The sequence below is a fragment of the Typopeltis vanoorti genome, chromosome 6, assembly GCF_054136105.1.
Source record: "Typopeltis vanoorti isolate ZY-2024b chromosome 6, IOZ_Tvanoo_1.0, whole genome shotgun sequence".
NCBI classification, from domain to species: domain Eukaryota; kingdom Metazoa; phylum Arthropoda; class Arachnida; order Uropygi; family Thelyphonidae; genus Typopeltis; species Typopeltis vanoorti.
The window spans coordinates 101,808,766-101,831,332 of record NC_143554.1 but is presented as its reverse complement, the minus strand read 5'-3'; the positions used below and the strand labels follow the sequence as shown (position 1 = coordinate 101,831,332).

The window sequence follows — 22,567 nt, the reverse complement described above, 5'->3', positions numbered from 1 at the left end:
CCTTATCAAGCGTAAATTCTACATCCCATCTTTGTTTTCCAAATTCTAAAACCTTACATTTTGCAACATTGAACTGGAATCCCCCCCCCTCCCATGCCCATTCACTCAATCTGTTCAAGTCTTCTTGTAAGGACTGAAATTCTGGTCTGTTCTCATAGTTCATCATTATCTGCAAACAACTCAATATCCCCATCCAAATCGTCTCCAATATCATTAACATACAAGTTAAAGAAGAATTTCTCTAAAACACATCCCTGAGGCACACTGCTGGCAACCAACCAGGTAATCACTTCATGGTCACTCTCACCAACTGGAAGGTGATTTGTCACCTCATTTATAACATCCTTTGATGAGATGATCACATCCAATACACACATTCCTCGTGTGCCCTCTGTTACATTCTGCTTAAGATAGTTGTCTCCCAAAAACTAAAGAAACTGATTTTCTTTACTTCCAGTTGCTATCATGTCATCCCAGTGTATATTTGCTTGGCTATTTGATTATACATTTCATAGTCACTACATCCACATTAGGAGGTCTATAACAACATGCAACTAAGTATTTCATTCTATTCACCTCTATCTCACACCATACTGCCTCAAAAACCACTGCCACTATTTCACTTTTGCATCTCTGCCTTGTATGGACATAACTTTTTTTTTTCTGTCATCAATAGCACTGCACCTCCTTTCTTCATTTTCTCTTCATTTCTCTTCATTTAACTCTGCATCCATTTCATCTCTTGCTTCATCTTAACCAACTCAGCTTTCAAATCTTGCATCATTTTTTCACTCTCTCAATTTTATCGCCAGCCATGCATGCTTGTTCGCCATCAATGCCGCTTGCCATCTTACCATTAATTCACTGTTTTTCAACATCTGCAACATTTGTATTGCTTTCATCATTCTTACAATTGATTGCTAAGTTCTTCAGATCATTCATCCACTTTTTCAAAACTCTTTTACCAATTTTTCACTGCTCTTTTACACTGTCCCTCTTTGCTGTCAGATGAGCACTCATCCTTCTTGTTTCATTCTCACTACTAATACTTTCAGTTACCGATATGTTACTGCTCATCAGGTCCTCATTCAGATCACACTTCATACATACCCTCTTTCTATCCACCTTAAATATGCATAATTTATCTACATAATTGATCAAATACACATAGCACACATCACACTTCACAAAACGACTAAAATCAAAATTAAACTCCTGTAAGGACATAGTTACCAGTATCTTTCCTTTGCTGATTACTATACTCTGCTTTTAGTTTTAACAATTTTGTAAACAAACTTAAACAAATAAACCTACACACTAGAAATACTGCAAGCACACAACTTTTAATACAACTCTTACTCATAAACACACACCTATTTACGATTAATTATTCCATAAAACTTATCTGAAACGTTCCTTTTAATCTTCATAGCCATCTGAATCGGCATCCAAATCACCATCATCGCCTTCACTTACATTAATAACCAAAGATTCGCATAATTCTTTGATAATTCCATCTCTGAACCAATACATATTTTCTAATGAGATGACATGAGAGCAATATTTTCCCCAGTTTTGAACTGTAATACTTTTAATTGTTTGTTCTAAAAACTTAAAAAAGTTTTGACATATCAATATCCCAGCTTCATTGTGATGACCAATAAAATTCTTCATTTCTGCCCAAACTTACTGAAGAGCATTAATATCATAATGATGTAGTAGTCAAATCTAGGAATCCATGCCTTTTGTGCATCATGTGGAATTTAAATAGTTTAGTTTTAGACGAGTTTATTTTGACCAAGTTGAACAATTCAATTTTTCACATATCTGGAGAATGAGAAATGTTATTTGCAGATAGCCAATCCATAATGACTTGCTTCCTATTAGAAGAATTTGATTTCCTATGAATTATTTTAACAGTCAACTCCAATACACCTGCAATTTCACGTGCACGTTTTGTGGCTGAGAAATTTAATAAGGAGACTTCTAAAAGCTACTGAAAGATTTGACATCAGAACTTATTGACAGTACTGGATTCATCATACAAATAAATACAAAAAAAATCAATGCAAAAAAAAATAAAGCTAGTACAGTGATAGACAAGAAAGCATGTGATTTTGCATGTTTGTGATGAATTTGTACATCCTTTATTCTTTTCTCCCCTTCAACATGAATTGAGTTTTCTTCGCACTCTTCCAGTTATGATTCTTTCAACTGTGGGCTGACAGTGAAGTAGAATTGCATTTAACTTTTTTTTTTTTTTTTTTTTTTTTTTTTTTTACTTCCCATGACATATTGGAAATCTACATCATATTTAGTATTACTTTATTAGATAATCTGGAGAAGCCTGTCTTAGGGGCTTAAGATGCTACTTTTTCAAGCCGCTTCAGGACTTAATTTTTGCAACAGGCAAGGACAATTTTGTCAAACTCTCATCAATCAAATCTTTTATGGTTGAATCACTATACAACACTTGCTGCTTGATTTTTCTTTCTTTCTTGGCCTTCATTTTTCTTATCTCGCACTTCTTTCTTTCTGTTATCAGCTGATCCACTCGCCAGAAATTTTCGCCAGCTCCCGCTTTGTCCTATGTATCACTTTGTGCAACCAAGCTATTTCCCTCATTGCAGCCAACTCTTCATTCTTTACATCAGTCATACTATTCTTTCATTCAACACTTATACTCTGATGCACAGTTGTGGGTGGGGGGGGGGGAGAAGGAGTGAAATAGATGAAGCAGTTATGATTGTATAGGAGAATTTATTATTATTATTATTATTATTACATGACACCTCCAAGAAGTACAAAGACTCATTGAGGGAGGGCAACTACTCTACAAATCTCCATCTCCACAACTACAGCAAACTGCAACTACTTTCATCATCTATACCAATGCCATCTACTACCCACCACCACTAGTATTTTCATAGACAATCAAAAACATCCATTGCCACAGCAGGATTCAGACTCGCAGCCTTTTGGCTGGAGAGTGGATATACTAACCACTTTGTGTGAGCAGCACATGAATAAGAGAAGGCTACCAATTCATTGTTGCAAATTGAGGTTTTGAGTTTGAAAGGTTCTCTATGGATGCCAGTACTGGTCTGTTAAGCTATAATCTGGTTTTAGTAACCTAGTTATGTTTTATGATTAAATAACAACAGCACTCAACAAATGTAAGTGATATACAGGTTACAGATGACCCGACTTATGACGTTTGTACTTACAAACAGGCTCCCAAAGCTCCCAATAAGTAATTAATAATTCTGGAACTAGTTTCTTCGGGAACAGTGCCCTCAATTCTCTGATATTCATGGCATCACAGAAGAAGAAGACATCGCCCAAGCCAGAAAAGCTGTGGCGGATAGTGGCAATGCACTGCAATTGGACATCAATGAAAATGATGTCATTGACTTACTAGAGTCCCATTCACAAGAATTAACCAATGAAGACCTTATGGAGATAGAGAAGCAGCTGATAGAAACACAAAAACACAAAGAATCAGAAAATCCAGAGCCAAGAAAGTTTACAACAAAAGAATTAGCTGAAGCCTTTTGTCTCATTGAAACAGGATTTGCTAAGTTTGAGGAACAAGATTCTAACATTGAGCAGTTTACAAAGGTTTACTGTACAGTTAGTGAGAACATCAGCCACTACAAGGCTATTTATGATGAAAAAAGAAAAAGGCTCTGCAAACAACTCCAGATACCTTTTTTGAGAACCAATGTTAGTGGTAAGCTCTCCTCCTCCTCCAGCAACAGAATCAATTCCTGATTCTCCACCACCATTCTCCATCATCATCATCATCTTCCAATTAATGTTAGCCTACCTTCTGTTTATGTTCTGTTTGTTTGAATTAAAAGAAAGAGCACAATTGTTTCTGTAACTTATTACAGTACAGGGGTATTATTATTATTATTATTACAGTATTACACTATATTATTATTGCCACATATGAGCAATTATTATTATTATTATTATTATTATTATTATTATTATTATTATTATTATTATAAAGCTAATCCTACTCTCTTCATAAAAGCTAACCCTAGCTTCCAAGTAGGGGAGGGGAGGATTAGCCCACCACATTAACTAATCACAGACTGCAAATTATTGTAATGTATATGTCAATAGCATGTATAATAATAAATGATGATATTGATATAAAAAAAAAAATTATGTGTATTTATAGTTAATGAAAAAAATATTAACTGCATACAGAATTTTGTGCAGAGCAGAAAATGTAATATGTTTAATTGTACATATCTAAATACTCTGTATTTAGATATGATAATAGAAAAATAAATTATTATTATTAAAAAAAATTATTATATAGAGAAATTATATCTATTGTTACTGTATATAGAGTGTAAACAATGCAAAAAATTAATAATATCATTGTTAATATTATAATAACATACATTGTTATTTAAAAAAATATTATGTACGTGGAAGTATCTGTTATGCACAATTGTGTTCATGTAATGTATTATAAATATTATATATATATATTATTATTATTATTATTATTATTATTATTATTACTACTTATACGGTTCTTTTGTGAGATCACATCAGATACCCAAAAAGTACTGTGTAGTATCTTTTACTACACAGTACTTTTACTACACAAATACTGTGTGTAGTAAAAGATTAAACACAAAACATGTTTTGGATATTACATTTAAAATTGTAAATTCTGTTCGCAATTCAACAACCTACCAAGAAATTTAAAGCACGTAGATAACTACAGAACATTAAAACACGAACTCTGGAAAATATACCAACAAAGTTAATATACCATTAACACTAATATACACATCACAAATCACCAGCATCCAATGCCTACATCCCATACATAAACAGTAGAAACAACATAAATAGTGAAGGCTAAATCCCACTCTCTTCATAAAAGCTAACCCAAGCTTCGAAGTAGGTGGGATTAACTTGTCTCACTCATCTACAGGTAATCCTTATAAAAAATGCAGAAATTTGTTTGTATAATCACTCTTTCTCAAACTTTGAAAAAAAAAAATTTTTTTTTTAAATTATAAAAAAATGCTGTATAATCTTCATTGTTAATATTAGAAGGACATGTTGTAAATACATAATATAAAGGCAAAAAAGTATTATTGAAAATTTTAATTGAAATACAATGTAGAAATTACAGCACTTAGTGCTGAAACTCTGTAAAATTATAAGGTGCAATGTCACACAAGATGTTTATTGTATGTATAAATATTTTAGCAATCAATAAATTATCATTATTATTAAAAAAAATAAAATAAAAAATAAAATTATTATTATTGCATGTTATAGCATTCTATTTTTTTCTCTGATTAGATTTTCATGGATGCCAGCCGCACTCATAACGAAAATAAACATTCTAAAAATAAAATAAAAAAATAATAAATTATTATTATATGTATGTATGTAATTTATCTAAAACATAATAATAAAAAAAAAAAAAGATTGTATCTAAAAAAAAAAAATCAGGGATCCAAGTTACATACAAATCCGACCTAAAGACATTCGCAGGAATGTATCTCGTCCATAACCCAAGGACTGTCTATGCTCTAATATTATTAGATTATTCAGTTTTTTTTTTAATGTACTCTTCCATGTTAGACTTAACTTATGTTTAAATTGAGATTGGATAGATAGTGAAGTGAAGTGGATTAGAGAGCAGCTCTCCAACAGATTTCAAGGAGCTATGCCTGAAAAGAGGCAGGTCACAAGTAGGTTCTACAGGATTTTGTTCTAGGATCCCGCTGTTCAACCTATATTTTAATGATGCAGTAAGTGCCTTGATGGATATTCATTTATGTGCAGATACTGGCCTGATCTGCCGATGATGAAGAGCATGTAAATTTAACTCTCCAGGTTCTGAGTTAGAATTCTGCTGCAGGCATGAATATTTGTGATTGTCATTGGGTGCTAGATGAATTTCATCACCTAAAATGAGACCACCATCCTGTGTATTGGAGGTCTGAAGTGGTTTGAAAAGTTCCATGCTTGGTCTCTAGAGCAAGGTCTACAGACTATGCAAAAAATAAATAAAAATAAAATATCATTCAGCCTTCCCATGTTATTAATGTACTATAAGTATATTTACCCATATATGGTACTAACATATTATAGGTAGATCAGCCAACCTCTCGTATATGGACCCAACTTATATATATTAAAAAAAAAGTTTACAGTCTTTCAGTGGTGGGAAACACATACAAAAATGCAAAGATTGAGTTAGTAATAAAGATGACTGTGGCACTTGAGGATTTGAATAAACTGATAAGATGGACTAATGAATAAGAGGATAACAGTTTAATATCTTTAAAAGAGGAGGTTTGCACTTTGGAACTCAGAAACTGTGCACTGTATTGATGGGCTATACTTCAGAAGTAAGGAATCGTGGAGTGATAGGGAATAGTGGAGTTAAAGTTCACGAGACATGTTACACTGATGATATCAGAGCAGATTACTTTAATGGTGAGAAAGGTACTGAGAAATAGTGACAAGGGGTAGTAGTTCTGCTGTAATGAGGTTTTGGTTGTATTGCAACTAGACTACTGCACATAAATTTGGTTACATGATTATTTTTTTTTAATGAGGAAATTCAGAAATGGATTAAAATAGTAATATCAAAATATTGTGGAAGCTATCAAGTTTGATAAACTGGATATTAGAATATGATTGGTAAGAGAAGAGAAGAGAAGTATGATTAATGATATGATCTCCTTCTCCTATTGTGCTATAAGAACTGGTGAGCAGGGAAGTGATGGTTCATGGAGAGTGTTTTGAACCAATGGATTGTCAGAGGTTAGCGAGATTGTGGACTGAGAATGAGTGTAAGATGTGATATAACAGGCACTGTTGCATTTAGAATGTACCTCCACAATCTTTCTCACCTCTGATATTTTATAATGTCAGGAGTTAGCAAGATCTAACCTCTGACATTTAAATAATAATATAATTATTAGGTACACTTTTTTATTGTAAAGTCATCCTCTGAAATTTTACATTTTCGTATCTCCCACAGAAGCATGAAGAAAGTTGTAATTTAGTGATGGTTACTTGCCCACGTTGCAGTGATTGGGTCTGTCGTAAGAATTTGAATGATCATATGATCAGCAAATGTCCAAAAAGAAATATCAAGTTCTCTTCATTTGACTATGGCCCAGGTGCTCAGGTAAGTTTGCTTACTGTTATTTATAATATAGGTAAAAAAATTTAATATAGTTGATTAAGTTAATCCAGTATAGCATACCTTTTTTTTTCTCCCTTGAGCATGGCATGTTATATTGAAGGTGATAAGTAGAAAATGAAAAATATCTCACAACCTGTAATATATTTCTGTGTATTAACCACTCATCTGGCCATGATGTATATTTACATCAACCAAGACATGGATGCAAAATGTCCATTAAAATTTCAATACTATTGATATTCCATTGAAATAATGTGGATTAAAAAATGTAAGATGGTTGATATATTTCATTTACTTCAACATTTGGATAGTTAATGTTGGAAAGAGAAAGGAATGCACTTAAATTTGTGTTGAATAACAGTAAGTAAGGATGAAGGCTATTTAAAAAACTATGGATGAAGAAATTGAAAAAGAAGAGAAATAACTTCTGGTTTAGCAGGTAAAAACTAGAAGTGAGGAGAGAAATAGCATGCTTACACAGAGTCCTTTACATGACAAAATATGAGTTTGAGCGACTTGAGAAGCCACTACTGTCTGGCATTGGAAGGAGAAGAATAAAAGGAAAACTAGGTGGAAAGAGTATGAAAGAGTGAGAAACTGAGAATAAGGATAGTATTGGATGAATCTATGAAAAGTGGTGTGCTAGAATAAAAACTTGAGGAAAGGATGTTTCTTGGGTGCATAGAGGATGTGAGCAATCTGTTAGTATGCAGATAGGGGATGTAAAATATTTGATTGTTTTAGCAAGCTTGAATGATTTGAAAGGCAAGAAATATGCACTGAGAGATGATATGAAAGATTTTCTGAAAGAGTAAAGATTGTGAGTCTTCCATGGTATTATTTGACCAAGTCAAGCTTCTCAATTCAAATAGAGATTAATTGAGAAGAAGGACCTTGATTATGAATGAAGCAATGAGAAGATTGTGCAGGAAGAATAGAGTGCAGTTTATTAGATGTGTGAAGCGAACTTGATGAATGAAAGGACTTGTACATGCCTGACAGACTGCATTTTAATGGTTCTGGAGTTAGATATCGCGAGAAATTGTTCGGTAGGTGGGAAGTGTAAAATGTAAAATCAGAAAACAAGGTATTGGGGGGGGGGGCAGTCAGGCATGCATTTGGCTATTCCTGTACATTGCAAGTACAGGAATGTCCTTGCAATCTAAATGCCAAAAGCAGCAATTTTTGGCATTTACATATCCGAATTTGTTGGTAATTACATCACGCAAATATAATGATAGGCCTAAGGGGATGTTGAAATGCATGTATGTAAATGCCAAAAGCAGCAGAAATACAGGGAAGGAGATTTTGTCGTTGGTTAGCTTGACTTGGCCAAAAATTATCAGCATCAATAAAACTTGGTTGATTAAGATGATATAATTATAGGGATGGAATGTAAGGGATATTATATTTTGAGGGAGGACAGAAGAAATGGGATGGGAGGAAGGGATTACTGATGATAGCTGAAAAACTATAACTAGAAAACTTTGAGGCTAAAGAGGATCATAGGACTGAGGGAAATTTGGTGTGACATAGTGGCAAAAGCACAAAATATATTGTTGGTTGCTGCTATAGACCAGGGGATGCACAGAAGAAGGACGTGGATGGCATGCATCAGATTACCATGAGTGCATGGTAAGCAGTTATTATGATGAACTTCAACTATGAGAACATAAATTAGAGGGAGGAAAGTGTACATAGAAAGATGGAAATGAAAATAGAATTTATACATTTACTAATGGATTAATTATTTGAAACAGCATGTTATCGAAAATACAAGGAGTTTGAAAGCACTAGATCTTGTAATGATATCAGATGTATCCATATTCAACATAATTACTTTGCCTCTGATTGGAGAAAGTGATCATGAAGTGTCCTCAGACGTTCTAAACATGTATGGAGTTCTAAGTCAAGAAGAGGAGTATGAAGAACTATGAAGCCAGCAATTATGACAAACTTACAAGATAGCTTGGAGCTGTGCTATTACATAATAAGCTACAAAGAAGAATGTCAATATTGTATGGGAAAAATGCTTAGGAGTTGTTGGAGGGAAGCAGTATCAGGTTGCATACCCAGGGTCAGGAAGATAAACCAAGTGGGAGTTAAGTGAATGAACAGAATCATAAAATAGGAGATGCAAAAAAGAGAAAAAAAAATCATTGTCAAGAAAACAACAACAAACAAAAAAAAAAAAAAAGTGATCAGCATGCCGTGAGCAGTACAAACCACGTGGAAGGGGGGGGGAATATCTAGCATGATGGCGGTGGTGGTTTTTCCCTTTCAGTTTCCGACCCTAGGTGACTTTGCAGTCATTGTCCCCCACCACAAAGTGTTCCTGGTGACAGTTTTACAGGGTAGGTCACCATTGCTTTTCCCCAACCCCTAACCCCGATTTTATCTGGGCTCGGAACTGGCATATGGGTCTAGCATGATAAGGAGGCTGAATCAGATTACGAGAGGAAATTAACCTAGCAGGCCAAAGGAAATCCCCAAGAGTTTGTTCCTGTTTTTATCCTTAGTAAGAGGAAGCATGATTATGGAAGGATAACTTTAATCAGTACCAATAGCAGGCAAGTGACAAAAGCAGAAGAAATAGTTGAGTTACTAAGTCACTGTAATAGTATCCCATCAGGGCACAGATACTATAAACCCATGTCATTCCAACTGAGATAGATGAAATGCAGATACTCAGCATATTGGAAAATATCTATGTGAATACAGCAGTGGGATTGGATGGTATGTCAGCTCTTATGTTATGAGAATTGTTCAGGAGAATTTGCACCGCCTCTAACTGAGTTGTTTAATCTAAGTCTCAGCTTTAGCAAGGCTTTGAGGGAGTGAAAAGAAAGCAAGTAGTTACATTACCTAAAGGAGGCACAAGAAAGAAGTAGCAAATTACAGACCATGATATCTCAGGAGTAGTGGTTTAAGGTATTTTTTGGAGCATTGGAAGTTAAGTTATTCAAAAAGTTGGTTAAAGATTTGACAGAAAGAAGGATTTGTATAATGCTAATGGATCGCATCAAAATGGTTTTGGTTTAGGTGTCTGGAGAGAGAGCTTTGTTCATTGAGCATGCTGAAGTGCAAATTCAAGACAATTTAAGCAATTAGTCTGGATGCACATGAATGTGTGTAAAGGCACCCATGAGGCAAGTGAGTGTGAGAATGACTTACAAGTGCAGAAATTAGTCTCTCAAGCAAAAATTAGAAGAGGGTAGTCAATTCAGGAAGCAAAGGTGGTTAAGAGTGTAATGGGTTCTGCAGTTTCTATATACTAATGCCTGAAGTATCAGTAACAAGAGGGCGAAGTTTTTGGCATTGGTTAGTGCAATGCCACCAAAAGTTATAGGCATTAGTGAGACTTGGTTAACAGTAAATAATGTAGTTACAGGAATAGAATGCGAAGGGTTTAGTATTTTCAGAGAAAATAGAGAAGAGAGAATGGGGAGAGGAGTACTGCTGATGATAGCAGATGAATTTCAGCCAAAAAGAATAGGAGATAGGTGGGAGTGTGGCTGCTCATTAAAGGAGTCTGGAATGAGATCAAGGCCAATAAGACAAAATATACAGTTAGTTGTTGCTATCAGCTAGGAGGTTCCATGGATGATCTGGAAGCTATGCATCAGCAAATTAGTATGAGTATACAGGTCAAGTGGAGGGACTTCAACTATGGAGATATAGATTGGAAGGAAAAGGGATCACATGGCAGGAAGGAAATGGAATTTATACATCTACTGAAAGATAATTACTTGTGGCAGCTAGTGATGGAGGGGACTCAAGGTATCAGAGAATTGGACCTGGTCATAGGATCAGAAGAGCTATTCCTAACTAAGTGGGCTTCTGTCAAGAAGGAGTGTATGTGGAACTACAAGGCAGTTGCTTATGACTAGCTTAGGGTGGAAGCTTGAAGCTGTTCCATGGCATACAATGCATGAAAAACCCGCAAGCAGACAATGTTAGTAGTGCATGGAAGATAGTTAAGGGATATCAACAGGCAGTAGTATTAAATTGTATATCTAAGGTCAGGAGGATTAATCAGTTAGGAGTTAGATGGATGAGTAATGTCATTAAGCATGATCTGCAGAAAAAAGAAAATGCTGTGGAGGGTATGTAAGGAGAAAGGTGACTAGCAAACTCATAAACAGTACAAAGGTCATGCAAGAAAGGTGACCAGTAAGGTAATGCTTAGTACTAAGTGATTCAGGATTTCTTGAGGCAAACTGCCCTTATTTGAACAAGGATAAGGCAATGTTTGTTTTCTGTTGGGGGAATTTCAAGCTGCAATGAGTCTCCCTATTGCATCCCAAATATGTTCTATGGGGTTTGAGATCTGGCAAGCATGCTGGCCACTCGATTCGATTGTTTCATCTTATTATAGATGCATAAGTTACAACTAGTCTTATTATATATATATATTGTGATTGTTCATTTTTACTTGGTAGAAAATATTATTAATTAGTTTAAATGACTGATACCGAGAGATAAAGAGGTGACATGGTTTATTAAAAAGATACTACTAGTTTACTAGTTTCGTTGAATGGATCAACTTCTTCAGGTATCACAATCAAAAAAATATACAAAAAATAACAGAGGCTTAAAAACTGCATTAACAGTACTAGTACAAAAGACAGTAGTACATTTTGAAAACAGTAATGCGAGCTTGAGTTCCAAATAAAAGTTGACTATGTGCTGTCACAAGTGCGCCAGTATTGAACAGAGGTAATGTGTGCGTCAGAGAGATTGAAACTTAGGCTGTTATCGATATGGGAAGAATCTAAGGTAATTTCTCTAGATTCGACAATCTTTCTTTCAAGTTCATCATAGCACACATGGATATTAGAAGTTTGTGTCCAGTCCACAATGTGTTGGCAGCCTTCATCTGAGTTAACAGAATAAAGAATGTGGCTAGAGAGAGAGAGAGAGAGAGAGAACGCTGGATCTAGTCCTGGTTTAGGAAATATCTCTATGGTGTTCTTCCATACGTAAAAGGATAGATTTAGCAGTTTGGCCGTAATATGGCTTTCCACAATCACATAAAATCTTGTAGACTCCTGGAAACTGAGTAGGAAGATTTTTCTCTTTAGGTTTACTAAGTATGGAGCAAAGTTTTGGGAGCGTACTTCCATACTTAGTAACAATACTTCCTAAGCCATACTTCAGTAACAAATTATAGACCAATCAGTATCTCAGGAGTAGTGGTAGAAGTACTGGAAAAATTGGTCAAAAAAGGAATTCAAGAATGTGTGGATATGAATAGGATACTCTATGAGACGTCAACATGGCTTTGTGAAAGCACAGTCATGCCACAGTAATTGACTAACAATAATTCTGCTGGATTTTGCAAAGCTATTTGACCCAAATACCACATGGGTTTTTATTATGCAAATTAGAACAAATGAGGACGGTAAGAAACCCTCTTATCCACTCGTTAGTGGATAAAAGGGTTTCTGCTGGACGGATATCAGAAAGTCGTATACGAAGAAGCAGAATCCAGGCTAAAGCTGGTAACTAGTGGTGTGCTACAAAGTTTGGTGCTAGGACCACTACTGTTTAATCTGTATGTAAGTGATATTATTATTATTATTATTATTATTACATGACACCTCCAAGGAGTCCAAAGACTCATCAGGGGAGGGTACCTACTCTACAATTCTCCGTCTCCACCACTACTCCATCCATCAACTACAGCAAACCACCATTACCATATAGAAAATAACCTGAAAGAAAATGTTCATTTGTTTGCTGATGATGCAAAATAGTGAATCAAAGTGATGTGGAGAGTGCAGGATAATTTAAATAGGCTGTCAGTTTGGGTAAAAGTTAATGGGTCTCAGTTTAATGTGGAGAAATGTAAAGTTATGCATTTTGGGATAAATAGGTTACGTGAACAACATTGATGGAACTGTACTTCAAGAAATAGATGAAACTAGAGATTTAAGGATGGTTGTAGACAGAGTTGAAGATTAGAGGTCAGGCAGGATCGACCTTTAACAAAACCATGTTGGTCCTTAGCAATTTATTAACTTTTTATAATAGAATGACATCTGAGTTGTACAAAGGAAATGGCTACACAGTGGTACTTCTGGATTGTGCTAAGGCTTTTGACAGGATACCCCATGGAATACTGTTGTGCAAATTGGAGCAGATGGGGATGGATACTAAACTGGTGATCTAGTATCTCTCTCTGAGCTATTCTCTTATCTATATCACCAGTTTAGTATCCATCCCCATCTGCTTCACCCACATCTGATCTTGGAGGATTAGAGTCCAGTATGAGGCAGGCGACCAGTGGTGTGTCTCAGAGCTCTATGCTTGGGCCGTTATTGTTTAATTTGTACATAAATAATATAGGAAATGGCTTGAAGGGGAGAATGATGCAAACAACTTGAAGTTGTTTGCATCATCAGTAACAACTAATTCAGTTGTTTGCTGATGATGCAAAGTTGGGTAGTGCAATAAAAAATCAAGCTGATGTTGAGAGTTTGCAGGATGATTTAAATAAGCTGGCAAAATGGGCAAAAGGTAATGTCAGTTCAATGCGGAAAAGCGTAAAGTTATGCATTTTGCGATTAAAAGATTACCAGCTGTGTACTACATTGATGGAATGGTACTCCAAGAGATTGATGAGGCTATGGACTTGGGAGGGGGGGAGATAGGGAGATGAAGTTCAGAGAACAGATTGCTAAGGTGTCTAAGATTGCACATAGGATTACTTGGTTATTGAAGAACATACTAACATCCAGAGATAAAGAAGTTATTATTCCCCTTTATAAGGCGTTGATACTTACACATTTGGATTACTGAGCTCAAGTCTGGTCACCTGGATTCCTTGGAGATGAGGAGGTTGTGGAAAGGGTTCAGAGGAGAGTGACTAAGTTGGTGAGTGATGTAAAAATGCTCCCTACATTTATTGATTGAGAGCTTGTGGATTGCAGAGGTTGGTTGATAGGCAGAGAAGAGGGGATATGATGGAAACATTTAAATTACTAAAAGGTGTTTATAAGATTGATGCAGGGAAAATATTTCAGCTGTGTGATAGTGATGGAAGAACAAGAGGTCATCCCTGGAAATTAAGGAAAAGTGTGGTTAACAAGAATGTGAGAACAAGGTTTTTCACCTGGAGGGTGGTGAATGAGTGGAATGCATTGCCTGACAGACGAAGAACTCAGTTGTGAGTTCTTCGTCTGTAAATGAATTCAAGAAGAGATATGATAGATATTGTTTTAATAGTTTGGGTCTGCCTCGATGAGGCTACTGACTCCATGGGGATACTCGTAATAATAATAATAATATTACTAAGGTTGCTAATAAGATTACTTGGCTATTGAAAAACAAACTAACAAGTATTGATAAGGAAGTTTTTATTCCTCTTTATAAGGTCTTGACATGTCCATATCTGGATTGCTGTGCTCAGATCTAGTATTCTGGGTTTCTTGGGGATGAGGAAGTGGTAGAGAAGATTCAGAGGCAAGCAACCAATATGGTGAGGTCTCTGTGGAATGCACCCTATGAGGAAAGATTGAGGGATTTGTGGGTTGCAATTGTTATAGTAAATGAGGGAGAGAGTATATGATAGAAAGATTTAAGTTACTTAAAGGATTTTATAGGATTGATGCATGGAAATGTTTCAGCGCTTGGCTAGATGGGACAGAAAGAGGCCATCCCTGGAAGTTGAGTAAAACTGTATTTAATAGCGGTGTGAGGACTAGATTTTTCGTTTTGGAGAGTTGTGAATGAATGGAATGAGTTACCAGAGTCAGTTGTTAGTGCTTTGTCTATTAATGTCAATATCCCATTAACAGACAAAGGTTAATGTGGTGGATGAATTGGGAGTTCAAGGGAGGTATGATGGATTGTGTGGATATAGAAGGGAGGTATGATAGATAGTGGATAAATTGGGTCTCCCGTGATGAGTTTTCAGATTCCATGAAGGTGTCTATACAATAATAATAATAATAATAATAATAATAACAAGATGGATTACGTTTGAATGCAGAAGGGCACAAGCATTTGGAGAGACTTTTTTTTTCTGTTGAGTGAGTGTTTCAAGCAGGGAAACTAGAATTGAATTAGTTGAATGTAGCAGTAATGGCTTAATGTGGGGATAGTGGCATCAGAAATGAGACAGTGTACACTATATTGCAGAGCCAGTTGGAGTAATAATGGTTGTCAGAATATTGACGATGCACTGGTTTTTTCTGTATACAAATACTAGGAGCATTTAAGAATAAAAGGAATGAGTTTGTGGCATTGATTGACTCACTATCTCCAAAGATTGTTCATTATCAATGAAACTTAGTTTACTGAGTAGGATGTTCTAACAGTGACAGATATTGAAGGGTATAATACCTATCCTGCAAAATATTGTATACCCTTCAATTTCTGTCCCTGTTAGAATCCTCCTCAGTTAACTTAGTTAACTGAGGATAAACATGGTTATAGAGTGCTATTACTCATGATTAAAGATGAATTGTGGCATCACAGGGTGGTGGAGAATCACAGTGGAAACACTAATGGCTTTCAGAACATATTATGTGAGAAAGGTGTTTATAAGACAAGATATTCAGTGGGATGTTGCTATAGACCGGCGTTTCTCAACCTTTCTAAGCCCAAGGACCAGTAAAATGCCTATAACAATTCTATGGACCACTAACTCAGCGTAGCGGGGGGGAAGCGATCCGCCCCAGGCAGCACTATTTGGGTTTAAGAAATCTTGCCATACTGTCTATAAAACAGCAACTGAGTGATGAAATAGACTTCAACAATGTCATCGATTTCGCGAACAGAAAAGCAAGAAAAATAACATTTTAGAATGTTGGAATTAAAGTTTTACTTCAAAAATAAATATAATGGTTTTAATTTATTTCCCTATACATCGTTTTGACTTTTTGAAATTTTTTAAAAACCTAAGTAGGAATTACCAACATTTCTGAAAAACTGTGCCATTAATAACATAATAAATCTAAAAGAATATTTTGAATGCATACGGAAACATAATTAATTAAATTGGAAGTAAACGGTTAAAAGTGTATCATCATTGAACAAAGTTTTAATTTTTATTAAACAACTAAATAATACGATATAATTATGTTACAACTTACTTACTTTTAATGAGATGGTTGAGCTTCTCGATCCTTGCAGAGTTGCTGGATATCTTGCTCAATATTGGTCAACTTCAGTCGAAGATCGGCACGCACACACACGCACACACAAAGGCGATTTCAGTATTTTATTTTTATTTGAAGGAGCAATGAAAATCCTTTTTCACAAAGATAGGTTGTAGAAAACTGCATGACGATTTTCAATGCCTCTTCAGATAATTCAGGAAATTCATTTCTCAGTGAGATCCAAAATCGAGTAATCCAAGATCATTGAATTGCATTTTAAGTCCACTGTCACTTGAAAGCTCAATTAAATTAACTGTTCTTTTTTCGATAACGAAAGGTTGTTCTCGTGACTGCAAGCCTGAAATGGATCGCGAACCCACAGAAATTTCTTATAAAAGTTATTCGGAAAGTATGTTTCGAAATTCCATTTCAGATTTTTGAGGTGGTCATAAACCCTTTCAGAAACTCAGAATCAACAAAAATATCATTTTCCACTAAAAACGGTTCCAATGTTGGAAAAGGTACAAATTGTCTGTCTTTTACATAATTAATCCATAAAACCAGTTTTTTCTCAAATACCTTTATTTTAAAAGATATATTTCGGTGATTACACCACATTTTTTATTATTCAGTTATACAAAATACTGAAATAATAGTTCCCGACAAGTTTCGTAAATCGTAGGATTTACGAAACTTGTCAGGAACTATTATTTACCCCCTGAAGATGTAAATCCTACGATTTACGAAACTTGTCGGGAACTATTATTTCAGTATTTTGTATAACTGAATAATAAAAAATGTGGTGTAATCACCAAAATATATCTTTTGAACCAATTAGCCACAGAAATCTATTGCCTGCAATTATCTTTATTTTGTCGTCGGCATCAAGAACAGTTAAGGAATTTCCTGGAAGGGAGAGATTTAATTCATTTAATTTCAAAAAAATGCTGAAAAATAGGACAGTGTTGATAACCATGCTTCGTCAACAAGGAGTGACGAAAGATGCAAAATCAGAATTACATTCATTTACAAATAATAAAACTTCGTGCCTTAATTGATATAACCTTGTTAGTACTTTGCCCATGGAAAGCAAGCGAATTTCAGAATGAAGCAAAAGTTGTATATATTCACTGCCCATTTCATCACAGAGTACTGAAAATAACCTGTTATTTAACGGTTGAGCTCTAATAAAATTAACTAGCTTTACGGCGTTACAAATTACCAACTGATCAGCATATCAGGAGTCGTTGTTAAGGTTTTGGAGAAAGTAGTCAAGAGAAAAATAGAGGAATGGATAGATGAAAATGCGATACTGTATGAGAGGACGGCATGGTTTTGTGAAGGGTAGATCATGCCTCGCTAACTTGCTTACATTTTATAACACAGTGACGGCTGAACTGAATAAGGGTAATGGGTATACAATGATACTGCTGGACCTTGCTAAGGCCTTTGACAGGATACTACATGGAATTCTAATCAGTAAGCTGTAGCATATGGGGATGGATATAGGATTGGTGAGATGGATAGGAGGGTGGTTGATGGAGAGATATCAGAGAGTAGTTTATTCATGGGTAGAGTCCAAAAGACGACTTGTGACTGTGTGCTGCAGGGTTCTGTTCTTGGACTGCTACTGTTTAATTTGTTCATTAACGATATAGGAAAGAATCTGAGAGGAACTGTTCGTTTGTTTGCTGATGATGAAAAGTTGGGTAGAGCAATAGTGAATGCACATGATGTAAAAATTTTGCAGGATGATTTGGATAGATTGGCGGACTGGGTTAAGAAGAATGGATATCGATTTAATGTGGTAAAGTGTAAGGTTATGCATTTTGGGATGAAAAGATTAGCAGCAGTATACCACATTGGTGGAGCTGTACTCCAGGAGATTGATGATGCCAGGGATTTGGGAGTGTTGGTGGATAGGGAGTTGAAGTTTAGGGGCACATTCCAAAAGTGGCTAAATCAGCTCACCAAATCACTTGGTTATTGAAGAATACTTTGACGAGCAGAGACAAGCAAGTTATTCTTCCTCTGTATCGAGCCTTGATAAGACCCCATCTTGACTACTGTGCCCAGATCTGGGTGCTAGGGTTTCTTCTTGATGGGGAGGAGGTGGAGAGGATCCAGAAGTGAGTGACCAAAATGATAGTAGGTTTATGGAATGAACCTTATGAAAACAGGTTGAAGATTTGTGGGTTGCAGAAATTGGTTGATAGGTGGAAAAGGGGTGATATGATTGAGACATTCAAATTACTGAAGGGTTTCTATAAGATTAATTCAGAAGATATTTTTCAGAACAGGACTGGTGGTGGGAGGACTAGGGACCATCCATGGAAACTGGGCAAGAGTGTGGTTAGCAAGGGTGTTAGAACTAGGTTTTTTACTTGGAGAGTGGTAAATGAGTGAAATAAGTTGCTAGGGTCTGTTGTGGGTGCCATGACTGTGAATGAGTTCAAGGCAAAGTATGAGAGATGCTGTGTGGATGTTGAATAGTTGTTCTTGACATGATGTTTAGGGCCTCCCTCAATGAGTCTAAGGACTCTTTGGAGTTGCCTGTAATAATAATAATAATAATAATAATTAGCACAGCTTTAAATTCTGGTGGCATTCCTTTGGAGGCTAACGGTTCCTATGTATGAAACAATGTACCCAATTCATATATTATTATTATTATTATTATTAAACAAGACCTCATGGAGTCAAAGACTCATCTAGGAGGTCCTTTTATCTTACACATACATCTCATCATACCGTGTCTTAAACACATTCAAACTACTTGCAGACACCACGCTCTCAGGCAAGGCATTCCAATCACTCACAACTCTGCACGAAAAAAACCTGCCTCTCACTCCCTTACTCACACCCTCCTTATACAGTTTCCAGGGATGACCTCTGGTTCTCCCCTGATCTCCCACTATTCTCTGTAGAACTTCTCCACCATTGATCCTATAACAACCCCTTACCAACTTGTAGGTCTCTATCATATCTCCCCTCTTCCTTCTCTCCACGAGACTCTGCAAATTACATCTTTTCAATCTTTCCTCATACTCAACATTCCAGAGGTCAGAAACTACTTTAGTCAGTCACCTTTGGACCCTTTCCAACATCTCTTCATCCTTCTGAAAACCCGGTGACCAAATCTGGGCACAATAGTCCAAGTGTGGCCTAATCAAAGAATTACACATTGGAACAAGTATCTCGCTACTTCTACATGTCAGTGTCCTCCGCATCATTCCCAGAAGTCTTTGTGTTGTCTTCACAATTTTGGCGATGTGTCCCCTAAATTTTAGATCCTTATCCACTATCACCCCCAGATCTCTTATTTCCTCTACTTCCAACAATATATTCTCACCAAGCATAAATTCTGCATCCCATCTTTGTTTTCCAAATTTTAAAATTTTACATTTTGCAACATTGAACTCACATCCCCATTTGCTTGCCCAATCACTCAATTTATTCAAGTCTTCTTGCAAGGCCACAACATCTTCACTACTCTTTATGGTTCGTCCCAACTTTGCATCATCTGCAAACAACTGAATATCTCCATCCAAATCTTCACCAATATCATTAATATATAAGTTAAATAGTAATGGCCCTAAAACAGACCCCTGAGGCACTCCACTAGTGACTTTCCTTTTCCTGGATATTGCACCCCCATACACAACTTGTTGATACCTATCAGATAGCCAGTCTCCAATCCAATGCACTAATCTAATATCCAACCCCATCTGCTCTAGTTTGACTGTCAACTTATCATGAGGTACTCTATCAAAAGCCTTTGCGAAATCCAAGTATATTACTGTGTATCCTTCTCCTCTGTCCAAGGAAGCAGTCACTTTATTGTAATAAGTAAGTAGATTACTAAAACATGACCTCCCTTTAGCAAATCCATGCTGTCCATCAAAGATTATACCATTGTTGTCAACCCAACTCTGGATCCTAGTTCTCACAAGCTTCTCCAACAACTTAACCACAACACCTGACACACAGATAGGCCTATAGTTTGATGCTTGAGTTCGATCACCTCCTTTATGAAGTGGCACAATCTTGCCCTCCTTCCACTCTTTAGGAACTTGACCAAGTGCAAGACTCGTATTAAAAAAATATGTCAAGGCAGGTGTCAACTCTCTGGCACACTCCTTCAGAATACGTGGTGATATATTATCAAGTTCCACAGCCTTATTTACATCTAGTTTACTCAACTTCCCAAACACCTCTTGCTCACTTACAGTCAGTCTCTCCTCCCCATCATGAACTGCTCTTAATCTCTCCATGAAGTCACATTCACAAGATTGAAAGATCTTTATGAATTGCTCATTAAGTATCTCCACAACACATTCTGCAACAGCTGTCTTTATACCATTTCCTCCAATCAATGTCATCCTTCCATAATCATTCTTTCTTTTGCTGGCTACATATCGAAAGAACTCCCTAGGATTCTTTTTGGCTTCATTAGCTAACTGCTGTTCATACCTCTCTTTAGCTACTCTCACCAACCAAGTCACCCTCCTTGCCTGGTCTTTGTAGACCTCATGAAATTGGTTACTTCCACTTCTCTTATGCTGTCTCCACAATGCCTTTTTTTTCTGTATTGCATGCTTAATCTCTTTATTCATCCATCTCACCTACCTTATTTAACCTTCTCACCCGTGGTATACATTTAGACATTGCATCTACTAAATAGTTTTTGAAAATCCCCCAAGCTGCATTGATCTCTTTTCCAGCTAACTCCTCATTCCATGCTACATCTGCAAGCTGTCTCCTGAGCTCTTCATAATCACCCCCCTTGTAGTTCCACATATACCCTTTTTTCACAGGGGTCCTTGCACTGCTGGCAACCACCCAGGTAATCACCTCATGGTCACTTTCACCAATTGGTGGATGATTTGACACCTCATTTATAATTACATCCTCCGATGAGATGACCAAATCCAAGACCCTTAATCCTCGTGTGCCGTCTGTTACATACTGTCTGAGGTAGTTATCCCTCAAAAACTCAAGAAACTCATTTTCTTTACTTCCAGTCGCTATCTCTTCAATCCAGTCTATATTGCCATAATTAAAATCAGCCATAATGATCACCCTTTTCTTATTTGCTTGGCTTATTTGACTATACATTTCACTATCACCACCATCCACATTACCAGGTCTATAACAACATCCCACCAAGTATTTGATTCTATTCACCTCTAACTCACAGCATACTGCCTCAAAACCACTGGCCCTATTTCCCTCTTGCATCTCTACCTTGTATGGACATAACTCTTTCTCTATCATCAATAGCACTCCCCCTCCCTTTTTATCCCTTCTATCCTCACGAAACAAATCATACCTTTCCATCTCTATTCCTGTCAGGATGTCGTCCTCATCTAACCATGTCTCACTTATTCCAACAATCTCTGGGTACACAGACACAATTAGTGCAAGCATTTCATCCGCCTTGTTTCTTATGCTTCTAGCATTGGTATACAAACACAACAACTCATTTCTGGATCTACAGCTAGTTCCACTGATACCACTCACGCGATGTGATCTCTCCATGCTATACTGGGGCCATTTCCCTTTCTGCTTCTTCATTTTAGAACCCTTTGTAATTCCATCTCTTTCCTTTTGATCCTTGATCATCCCATTACTTTCCTGCCTACACATGCTCTCACCTCCTCTTGGAGCATCCACCTTTCTCACGCTGTGTATCCCTGTCCACCCTGAGCCTCCCCGTTTCCCTGCTCCTCTTGCACATACATTCTCTCATTTTCTATACTCATACCACTCACCTCTCTATTCATTTCCACTTCTTCAATCTCTCCTGTCTTACTCTCCTGCTCTTCCACATCACTCCCCTCTCGATCTGATTCATTTTCTCTATTCACTTCTCTACCTTCCAGCAGCAATCTCTCCAAGCGACTCACACCATAACCACTCAAATGCAGTCCATCGCTCCCATACAGCTCACTTCGTCCCTCAAACTCATTCCACACATTAACAAACTGTACACCCATCTCCTCACACATTTCAGCCAGAATACCATTCATAATCCTTGCTCTCCGCCTCATTTCACCACAATCATACCTAGGCAACACACTGACCACCCTTCCTGTCACACTATTCTCTTTTATCTTTCCAAGCAGTCTCTTGACATTCATTTTGACATGCTCTTTGTTCTCTCTCAAATCATTTGTACCAATTAATACAATTAACTCTTTTGCTCGCTCCCGCCTCATATCCAATGCCTCAATCACTCTACTTATTTTAC

At 36.5% G+C, this 22,567-nt stretch overlaps 1 long non-coding RNA gene across 1 annotated transcript in view; it reads left to right on the top strand.

Moving 5' to 3' along the window:
* Window positions 1-22,567, top strand: part of LOC150105762 (uncharacterized) — a 101,348-nt gene that overhangs the window by 15,332 nt on the left and 63,449 nt on the right. The window contains exon 2 of the long non-coding RNA XR_016548431.1: window positions 7,040-7,189. This is a non-coding gene — a long non-coding RNA (uncharacterized LOC150105762). The remainder of the gene's footprint in view (window positions 1-7,039; window positions 7,190-22,567) is intronic.